The sequence below is a fragment of the Procambarus clarkii genome, chromosome 71 (assembly GCF_040958095.1).
Source record: "Procambarus clarkii isolate CNS0578487 chromosome 71, FALCON_Pclarkii_2.0, whole genome shotgun sequence".
Classification (NCBI taxonomy): domain Eukaryota; kingdom Metazoa; phylum Arthropoda; class Malacostraca; order Decapoda; family Cambaridae; genus Procambarus; species Procambarus clarkii.
This window is the reverse complement of record NC_091220.1, coordinates 3682293-3693875: the sequence shown is the minus strand read 5'-3', so window position 1 is coordinate 3693875 and position 11583 is coordinate 3682293.

Sequence of the window (11583 nt, the reverse complement as noted above, 5' to 3'; positions counted from 1 at the left end):
CCCTTGTTAAGTATGTTTGACAGGGGTGGTGAAGTGGCGTAATCCCTGTATATAATTCCCCCTGTGTGTGACGATTGTGACGTTATACGTCCTGTGCGGTGCTCAGAGTGACTAAGTGCGATATTGTGCAGTGCGGTGCTCGCTGTGATTAAGCGATTAAGTGCAATATTGACTAGTGCGGTGTTCAGTGATTCAGTGCAATATTGTAGAGCGAAGTGTTCGCTTGGACTCGGTGCGATATTGCGTAGTGCGGTGCCCGAAGTGATTACGTGCAATATTGGCAAGTGCAGTGTTTGGTGCGATAAAGTGCCATATTGACGTAGAACAGTGCTCGGTGCGTTAAGTGCTAACGTGTAAGCGGTGTGTCAAGTGCTAGTTGAGTGTTCCATCTGTGACAATGGCAGAAAAAGCTACCATCGATGATCTGGACGATGTTCAGGCTTTTCTGAACAGAGTGGACTGTCTTGCCAGATTAAAATATCTGAGCAAACCAGAGCTTGTACTAGTGAGCGCCTACCTGGAGATCAAGATCCGTGCCAGTGATTCCCGTGTGGAGATATTGTCCAAGGTTCACCGGCACCTGAAGGCAGGGGAGAAACAGGAAGGCGAGACTCCTAGTACAAGGGAAGGTGAGGAGATAGCTTCCACGGAAAAGGAAGATAAGGGCAGTGACATTGACAGTGATGCAGGTGAGCTTAATATCAGCTTCCTAACAGTCAAAATGCGTGCCCTAGAGATCAATCGCGAGATAGAGTGGAAGAAGTTAGAATTAGAACGAGAATTAAAAGATAAAGAAATGGAGATGAAAGAAAAAGAATTGGCGATGAGGCGTTTAGAATTAGAAAGAGAAGAGAAACGAGAGAGAGAAGAGAGAGAAAGAGAAGAAAGAAGAGAAGAACGAGAAAGAGAAGAAAAACGAGAAAGAGAAGAGCGAGAAAGAGAAGAGAAACGAGAGAGAGAAGAACGAGAAAGAGAAGAGAGAAGAGAGAGAGAAGAACGAGAAAGAGAAGAAAAAGAAAGAAAGAGACAACATGAACTAGAAGTATTACGATTAGGCGCTGGACAGAGACAAACTGGAGTAAGCGGTTTCGATCCGGTAAGGAATATCAAGATGGTCCCCAAATTCAACGAGAGAGAAGTTTCGAAGTTCTTCGCAGCCTTCGAGAAAGTCGCTGCCTCTTTGGAGTGGCCAAGGGAGAATTGGGCCATCATGATACAGTCAGTCTTGACTGGGAAGGCCCAAATCGCCTACTCTACGTTATCCCTTGACGACTCCGGCGATTACGATATGGTGAAGAAAGTGGTGCTCATGGCGTACCAATTGGTACCTGAGGCATATAGGCAAAAGTTCAGAAACCTGAAGAAGACCTCAGAGCACACTTTCACCGAGTTCGCCACGATCAAGGAGCGACTTTTCCAAGAATGGTGTGCCTCTCGGAAGGTGGAGACCAAGGAAGACCTCGAGCAGCTGATTCTGCTCGAAGACTTCAAGGATTGTTTATCTGGAGACCTCAAGACGTACTTAGAGGAACAGCAGGTGGAGACCTTGAGTGCAGCAGCCACCATGGCTGAAGAGTATATCCTGACTCATAGGCCGTCTGCTAAGTACGTCCCGAGGAATTACCAGCGCCGGTTTGACAGACCTCAGGACGATGAAGAGACTCCCGTCCCACGAAGCGCTAAGAAGACGCCCCCAAGTAGCCCCCGAAGAACAAGTCCTAGCAGTCCGAAACACCGGAGTCCAAGGAGGAATATGGTGTGCTGGACTTGTGGGCAGAAAGGGCATGTAGCTGCTAGGTGCCGAGGCAGAAGAGGTGGCAGCGCACGTAGGGAGGTGATGATGATGAGCTGTGTTACATCACCAGCAGGAAGCCAGTCGACGACGACGCAGGAAGAACCCAGATTGTTTTCCCCTCACACTTCAGGCGGGTATGTATCGAGTGATCATACTGGTAGATCAATTGTAGTGCTCAGAGATAGTGGAGCAGCCCAGTCCCTGATCGTGAAGAGCTCGTTACCCGAGGGAGTAAGTGTGGATGGGCGACAAAAGGTTGTCCTGGTTGGGTTTCCTAGGACGCAGTACATCGCCCCCTTAGTGCCAGTACATCTTGACTCGCCTTATTTCAGCGGCACATGTGAGTTGGCAGTAGTCGATACCCTCCCTGTGGCTGGGATTGACGTGGTACTAGCCAACAACTTGGTGACCGACTGGAGCACCAATCATCCCAAGGTTGCGGACGAGTCTACCGGAACAGCACGGTCTGAGGTAACAGGCAATGGTAATGTCCAGGTAAAGACAGACCCGGATTTGAACATGTCTAATTTGTCCTCTCCCCCGCAGATCGACAGTTATCTAGCAGTGTCTCCTGATTCTTCTCTCGACAAGGAACATGAGGTGACGATGGCAGAAGTACCTGAGCTAGAAGAGAGGCCTTGTGTGCAGACACCCACGGATACCAACGAGTCTGGAGCGAAGGCTGAGGTGTGCTTGCGGTATGGCAAGTTACAGCGTGTAGTGGACCAGCCAGAGATTCCCCAGACGTCAGAGGTATGTGAGGTGTGTTCAAAAGGTCTAGTGCCCTCTTCTGTCCAAGCCAGGCTAGTGGATGGTGCCGGCTATGGGCATGACAAGCTCGGGAAACTTATCCCTCGACTTACCAAATGTTTCCTATCGGTATTTTGTTTGAATCTCGTATGTGTTCTCGTTTGTGCTCTCAGTGAGGACCGGTGGACGACCCGACGAATGATGGCTCCCATGAACATCGTGAAGAGGTCCCAGGGATCGGAGACTTGTACTGCAAGTGTTGCAGTTGAAGAAGGGACCTGGAAGGTGATGGTTGATACAGGAGGTACGACATGTGATAATATGAGTGACTGTTTCCGACAGGTTGACACCCCCCGCGTGATTGCTGAGCCTCAACACAGCGTTATGCGGAACGTTGGTCGACCTGACGGTGGCAGAGCGAATGCCATCTGCGGCGTACGAACAGCCCCGTTGGGACTAGGTGTGGACCTAGTAGAGTATGCTGTAAGTACTGTTTTACCCGCTGTCGCTATCACTCTGAATTATCAGACCCCTGTATTCCAGGTTCCTGTCTCCCCTGAGGACCATCGGACCGGTACCAGAAATGCCGTCTGTGTCCAGCAATCATCAGTGCCACGACATAAGGAAGTGTCGAGTCGCCCCAGATCGTGTCCACACAGATCCTTACTTGAGACATGTGAGAGGATGCCCCTGCTTGACATCGCAGTGGAGACGTGGGAGATTACGTCAGGCAGGTCATCGCCTGCCATTTTCAAGCTCCCTTTGTGCCAGGGTTTCTCAGTAGAAAAGTTCTGTGGACAAGACAGCCTCATCACTCCAGTTCATAGTTTAAGTAAGTCCATTTGGAGTTGTGTCGCCGTACTAATTTGGTTTGTGTTTCTTTTTATAGAACCTCAAACCAAATTCTTTTTGGTGGGGAGGTGTTACGAACCCGGATCCAGCGTCCGAGCCTGGAGCAGTGACAACCACGCCATCTGTGGGTCAGCTCCCGAAACCCCCGCCAAACGGACGACGACACCTGGTGAGGACAGCGTGTACTGGCCTCGAGGACCAGTTTCCAGTCTGGTTCCGCGCTCAACACCGCCGCTCCTGACCTCTGGTGAAGTGGTGCTCCGACGACAGTGCCATCTATGGGCTGGATACGTCAGGTGTTTGTGCCCGAGCCCGTAAGTGAGGTGTATTAGTGTCCCGGTTATTGATGACGTGTCTGCTTACAGAGCTGACCTGGGACCACTGTGTTGAAGGTTGAGTCAGTCTACCCGAGGCAGCCAGTCTCCATACCTTGAACCTTGCTGCAGCTGTTGTGACGTCGTCCCCCCCGGAAGAACACTGTGGTGTGTTAGCCTGCCAGTGGAGTGGCAGTGAAAGGATTTACCGGGGACCGACTGTTGGAGACGATCATCCACTGGGGTATTGAAGACAGGAGAGTGACTGGTGTTGTCACACGAGGCTCCTGTCTAGGACGTTCCCCTTTTATCGTTCGTGGGGTGGCCGTACCAGCCTTGTTGGCTCAGAACCTGCCAGCAGACCAGCTGGACGTGTGGTTGACGGCCTCCACGGCGGTGCCCCCAGTGGACCTGTGTTTTGGCTGACCTGTGGCCCGGGTAAGCTCGGCATTCTCAGAGGACACATCGTGAGGCCACGAAGAAAGCACCAAGGACTCAGCACCAAGAGTTGTAGCACCAGCGTCTTCAGCAGAAGACAACGATTATGGATTAATCCCCTTGTATAGTGTTAATACCCCCCCCCCCTTGTGTAACCGTTTTATATATTATTTATTGGTGACGGACATTATATTATATTAAGTTTTTGCCTTTATTTCCCTTCCCCTTTAAGTTACTTGCGTCACGGATCGCATCCCTTGAAAGCCTCTGCTGGCTTGGGGTCGGATATAACTTCCTCTAACAACATCAGAGTAAGGACCCCGTTGCGTCCCGAGAGGGCCGTAACACCCTCTCATCACCTCAACCCCCAAAACCCATCCAGCCCTCGTCCCCTCAACACCCAAAACCCACCCAGCCCTCATCCCCTCAACCCCAAAAACCCACCCAGCCCTCATCCCCTCAACCCCCAAAACCTACCCAACCCTCACCCCTCCTCATCCCCTCTCCTTCCATGTGACCCCCCCCCCCACCCTTGCGAGGGGGGTGGGAGGTTCCCCCCACCCCCTCTATCCTTCCCCTCCCAACCTTTCAACCTCTATCTGACTCCCAACCTTACGCTATCTCCTAACCCCTCTATGCCTATCAGACCCTCCCTAATCTTCAGACCCAGTATGCCCTTCCTACTCCAGACCTACCTACCCAGGCCCTACCCCAGACCCTCCTACCTACCTTCCTAGAAGCCCAGCCCCCATTAGCCCCCCAAGCACCCCTCCCGACCTCTTTCACCCCCCATACTCCCCCCGGACCCCCTAGACACCCCCCGGATCTCCCCTGGACACCCCCCGGATCCTCCCCGCCCCCAGTCATCCCCCAGACACCCCCAGATCCCCCCAGACTCCCAGAGAAAGGGAGAACTCTGGTACAAGAGTTTCCACGAAGAATCTCAAGGTTTGGTACACCAATGCTGATGGGGTATCTAATAAAGCAGAAGAGATAAAAGAAAGAGTGAGTGAGGCAGATCCTGACATAGTTGCAATTGTGGAAACTAAAATTAATGACATGATCTCAGATGCAATCTTTCCTGAAGGGTACCAGGTGATACGAAAAGAGAGGACACAGAGACAGGGAGGGGGAGTGGCACTCCTAATAAAGCGGAAATGGAAGTTTGAAGACCTGGGAAAACGGGTTACCAATGAGTGCACAAGCTTCATACATGGAACTCTGACAGTAGATGGGAGGAAGATTGTGATCTTGGTAATCTACAATCCCCTCACCAAACAGTAGAAGACCCAGGCAGGAGTATGATGACAACAACAAGGCATGTATAGATGAACTGCAGAAGGCAGCAACACTAGCCCACAGAATGAGAGCGAAGCTGCTGATCATGGGGGACCTAAATCATGGAGAGATAAATAGGGAATCAAGGAATCCCCATGGAGGGGACGAAACGTGGGGAGCAAAATTAGTAGATGTTATAGACAGGAATTTCCTAACACAACATGTGAAGGAAGACACAAGGGAAAGAGGAGGAGATGCACCGAGCCTATTAGACCTGATTTTCACCCAAAACGTAGAAGATATTGAGAATTTAGAGCATGAAATACCTCTAGGGGCCAGTGACCATTGCGTCCTAGTCTTTGACTACATGATGGAATTTAAACTTATGACCATGGGACAAGAGATCTGGGAAAGGAGAGTTGACTACAAGAAAGGGGACTATAAGAGAATAAGGGACTATCTGGGTGAAGTGCGGTGGGGGGAAGAAATTAGAGGAAAAACAGTCCAAGATATGATGGACCTAGTCATACAGAAATGCCAGGAGGTCGAAGAGAGATTTATACCAACAGTAAAGGGAAAAAATAAGAAGGAATATAACCCATGGTTTAATAGACAGTGTCAGGAAGCAAAATGGCCAGCAGGCGGGAGTGGAGGAAGTACAGAAGACAAAGGACAGAGGACAACTGGATCAGATGCAACAGAGCTAGGAACGATTACATTAACATAAGACGAACATCGGAAAGGGTCTATGAGAACGATATTGCAATCAAAGCGAAAAAACAACCTAAGTTTCAACACAGTCATATAAGAAGAAAAATGTTGGTGAACGACCAAGTGACAAGACTAAGGAAGACAGAGGGGGCATATACTGAAAGTGACAAGGAAATCTGCGAGGCACTGAAGGCCAGTTTCCATGCTGTGTTCACTACCGAGCCTGAGCAGCTCCCATTGTTGGAAGGGGGTTACCTTAGATGAAAGACTATCAGATATAGAGGTGACAGCAGAGGAGGTAATGAAACAGTTGACAACTCTAGATGCAACTAAAGCAGTTGGACCAGACAAAGTATCACCGTGGATACTAAAAGAAGCAACGCAGGCCCTCAGCATACCTCTGGCAATGATCTTTAATGAGTCACTTATGTCGGGAGAATTGCCCAGCTGCTGGAAGAAGGCAAATGTCGTGCCGATCTTCAAGAAAGGCGATAGGGAGGAGGCACTTAACTATAGACTCGTATCACTGACAAGCATCCCCTGTAAAATACTGGAAAGAATAAATAGACTACGACTGGTTGCACACCTGGAGAACACTAGGTTTGTGAACAAACATCAACATGGGTTCTGGACAGGGAAATCGTGCCTAACAAACCTTCCGGAATTTTATGATAAAATAACGAGGATAAGACAGGACAGAGATGGTTGGGCAGACTGCATATTTCTGAACTGCCAAAAAGCCTTTGATACAGTACCGCACATGAGACTGCTATTCAAACTCGAGAGGCAGGCGGGGATTGGGGGAAAGGTCCTAGCATGGATAAGGAACTACCTAACAGGAAGGAGCCAAAGAGTTACGGTAAGGGGCGAGAAGTCGGACTGGCGAACAGTAACAAGTGGAGTACCACAAGGATCGGTGCTGGGACCAATTCTATTTCTTGTATATGTTAACGACATGTTTGCAGGCGTAGAATCCTACATGTCGATGTTTGCGGATGACGCAAAGTTGATGAGAAGAGTTGTGACAGATGAGGATTGCAGGATCCTCCAAGAGGACCTGAACAGGTTGCTGAGATGGTCAGAGAAATGGCTACTGGAATTCAACACGAGCTAAAGTTATGGAGTAAAGTTATGGAAATGGGACTAGGAGATAGGAGACCAAAGGGACAGTACACAATGAAGAGGAACAGCCTACCTGTGACGACGCGAAAGAGACCTGGGTGTGGACGTAACACCTAATCTCTCTCCTGAGGCACGTATAAATAGGATAACGATAGCAGCGGACTCTATACTGGCAAAAGTTAGAACATCATTCAGAAACCTAAGAAAGGGGGCATTTAGGGCGCTTTACACTGCCTACGTGAGGCCAGTCTTAGAGTATGCCGCCTCATCATGGAGTCCCCATCTGAAGAAGCATATAATGAAACTGGAAAAGGTTCAGAGGTTTGCAACGACACTCGTCCCAGAGCTGCGAGGAATGGGGTATGAGGAGCGCCTGAGGGAACTGTGCCTTTCGACACTAGAAAGAAGGAGGGAGAGGGGGGACATGATAGGAACGTATAAAATACTCAGAGGGATTGACAGAGTGGACATAGACGAAATGTTCACACGGAATAGTAACAGAACGAGGGGACATGGATGGAAGCTTGAAACTCAGATGAGTCACAGAGATGTTAGGAAGTTTTCTTTTAGCGTGAGAGTAGTGGGAAAATGGAATGCACTTCAGGAACAGGTTGTGGAAGCAAATACTATTCATAATTTTAAAACCAGATATGATAGGGAAATGGGACAGGAGTCATTCCTTTAAACAACCGATGCTCGAAAGGCGGGATCCATGAGTCAATGCTCGATCCTGCAGACACAACTAGGTGAGTACACACACACACACACCAACCTTCTAATACATCCTTCAACTCACTCTCTCTAATAGACTGGTCCCTTCACTAACCATCTAACACATCTCTCAACTCATTAGGACATCATATCAACTGTCAACTGCCACAGGGCTGCGGGGTAGTCAACCTTGCCCTGGGCAATGGTTCTGCTCAACTGTTGTTGAGGTTCTGTTGTTGTAACTGACCGCAGATGTCTTCCCAGTCTACGGTCGTCTTGTTGCGGAATTTCCTTTTGTCAGTTGATTATCCTTTTTGTTTCTCATTTGTTCTGGTCATTAGTGTGTGGGTCCCAAGTTCACTATAGACACCGTCCCAGTTTACGGTCGTCTTGGAGCACAGTAAACTTTTAACCATAAATTATCCTGTTAGCTTCTCCAATTTTTCCGTCATTAGAGTGTGGGTGTCGAATTTAAGCGCCATGCCCGACTAATCATTATATTCCAGCTGGTCGCTCGACTCATCATCATCATCATCATCATATTCAAGCTGGTTGCTCGACTCGTCATCATCAATCACCCAATCAACCACCATCTCACACGTCAAACTCATCAGGAGAATTCCACTCATTATTATAAGAAAAGTCAACTATGCCGGCTTAGTCAGGCGCAGTGGTTCCACGCCAACTTCCCACAAAAATTTCTTCAACTCATTAATCTACTGAAGAGTTTCACTCAACCGTGCGTATAATGCCATCCAATGCCAGACGGAGTCATCATCTGGAGACTCGAGGAGAGATGAGTCTAGCTCAGGCAGTGCTGGGATTAACCCCATCATGGCTGCCAGAGTCCGTGCCAGATGCATCAGCCCTGTCTGCTGACTCTGCCAGTCTGCTGCTTGATCTTGGAGCAGACTCAGCTCCATCTTGGTCATCTCCACTCGCCTCCACTCACGGTAAGTCATCAAGCTCATCACTACCATCAACAACACACCCCAAACCATCAATCCACCAACACAACTCATTATTACTGAAGTAGAAAGGCCGTGAAATCAATGGAAATATACTCTTGATATTCACAAGACCAGAAACAATGTTTTAGTTAATTGTTATCAGTTTTGAAGGTAACGAGGTCATTACACTATCTCAGATCACGTTATTTAGTGAGGGTGGAACTGTCAATGGTGAGGGTGGTGTTGACAGTGATTAATGGTGAAGTAAGGGTCGTAAGAAGTAAGACACTTCTTATCACGAGAGGATAAGGAAGATGAGGATGCTGAGAGAATAGGGAAGATGAGGATGCTGAGAGAATAGGGAAGATGATGATGCTGAGGGGATAAGGGAGATGATGATGCTGAGGGGATAGGGAAGATGAGGATGCTGAGGATGAGACAGGTAGCAGAGGGGCGACTGTCGTCTCAACCTCAGTCAGCTGGTCAACAGTGACTGCTGGCGGAGCAAGAGCAGTGACACTGCCACTACCCTTACTCACAACCACACACTGTCAACTGGTGACGCAAGGCTGGTTTTTAGGGTTAAAATTATCTGCACAAAATCTAAGTCAGACTAGGTGGCAACACTCCTGAAGGTGAAGATGATGATGCTGCGGTGATGGTGAAGATAATGATGCTGAGGGGATAGGGAAGATGAGGATGCTTAGGGGATAGGGAAGATGAGGATGCTGAGGGGATAGGGAAGATGAGGATGCTGAGGGGATAGGGAAGATGAGGATGCTGAGGGGATAGGGAAGATGATGATGCTGAGGGGATAGGGAAGATGAGGATGCTGAGGGGATAGGGAAGATGAGGATGCTGAGGGGATAGGGAAGATGAGGATGCTGAGGGGATAGGGAAGATGAGGATGCTGAGGAGATAGGGAAGCTGAGGATGTTGAGGGGATAGGGAAGATTAGGATGCTGAGGAGATAGGGAAGCTGAGGATGCTGAGGGGATAAGAGAGATGATTGTTGTAATCCACAAGTTAGTAGGAATTATTAGCTAGAGGATCATTACTACAACACTTAACGAATGATGATTGGAAGTACATGTTAAGCAGACAGACTATGGATCACATATCTAAGAAAGGTCAATGGATTAAGACCGAAGCTGTTTAGCCAAATTAATAATTCCTGGAAAGAGGAATTATTCTTCTTCAGGCTTCTAGGAACAAGATTACTACTTCTAGGGATAAGGTTAATCGGATTATACCTTCCTTGAGAGGCGGGGTGAAATGGTTGAGGTAGATGGCTGATTGGAGCCAGTCTGATTGTGGGAGTTGAACTGAGAAGTCCTCTGGATCCCCGTTTGCGGCAGCAGCGAAGTGTAGCAGACAGCTATGCGAGAGCCTAATGTGATCTTAGTGACCAAGTTAAGTCTGCAGTATGTGAGTATTGAATGAAAGACTAACCGGGTGTGGAGCGTTGTAGTAATCATTCCGTATTAGGGACTTAGGCGGAAGTTACGAGTGTGGGTGGTGATCGCGGAGGTCAAGTGGTCAATGGGTATTGGAAGTGTATTGACCTAATAGAGTATGTTCATATGTATTTATTTGTCAGAGTCTATTCTTTGTAATTAAATGACAAAACCCGACGGCCTTTAAATACCTTCCATATGTTCATTCATTGTGTTCCAGTACAAACCGAGTGGTACGCCTCAAGGGTCTGGTGTGTGTAGGAGTATAGGTGGTAGTAACGGTTGCTGAGGCAAGATGTTATGTGTTGTGTAATCGCTGTGTTCGGAATGAACCGGGGTTCAGCGTCACGACATATTTGGTGGCAGCGCAAACAGGTTTTGGAACACTTTGCGAGATGAAGGAAGTGTGTTTCTGGTTTAGTTGGTGAGGGAATGTTCGGGAAATGGTAGACGTCGGGTTGTGGTGAGAATGGTGGTTACTAGACGGAGGAAAGAAGGGTCAGGTGAGACCAGGTCAGAGGTGTTAGTTAATTAAAGGGACTAGGCCATTGTGGGGCACATGTGGGGTTTATTTCTTTCTTTCCAGATTCCTGCAACAAGAGACGGCAAAGATGCAAGTCTGGACCACTGATTCATCGGGAGGCAAAACAAGTGCAGTGTTCGTAGTGCGGATTATACAGTGTTCGTAGTGCGGATTATACAGAGGGGCGAGTAAAACTAGCGCGGGTGAATGTGGGCCAGCGTGGGCCATGTGCGGGCCAAGCAATGGGTGGGCCGAGCGAGCCGCACCTTGGAGCTTGATTTATATCGTCGGTATGGTGGTAATAGTGAGAAACCGTTGCTAAGGACAAATCAATCGTGAAATCTACTTAATTTGAAGTCAATTAAATATCATGTAAAGTGTAGATCGAATATTTTAAATATTATTAAATATTACGTAAAGATTTGAGCGATTTCAGGCGTTACATCGATACAGAAAATAGGCGAAGTGAATTGTGAACTGCAAGGCATAGCGAGCGACGCGTAATTTGACGTCTGGGGTTCGATGTCTTGTGTACCGTGGAGAGGTCCATGGAGATTTTTTTGTGGGTGCAGGTAGCATTATGGAGAGTGTTACCTGGGACACGGAGAGCGTGTCCCGTCGGTGGGGGTGTGTGGCGTCCAGAGGTGGCGACGCAGTGTGTACTGGCGTTTGGACGCCAAGT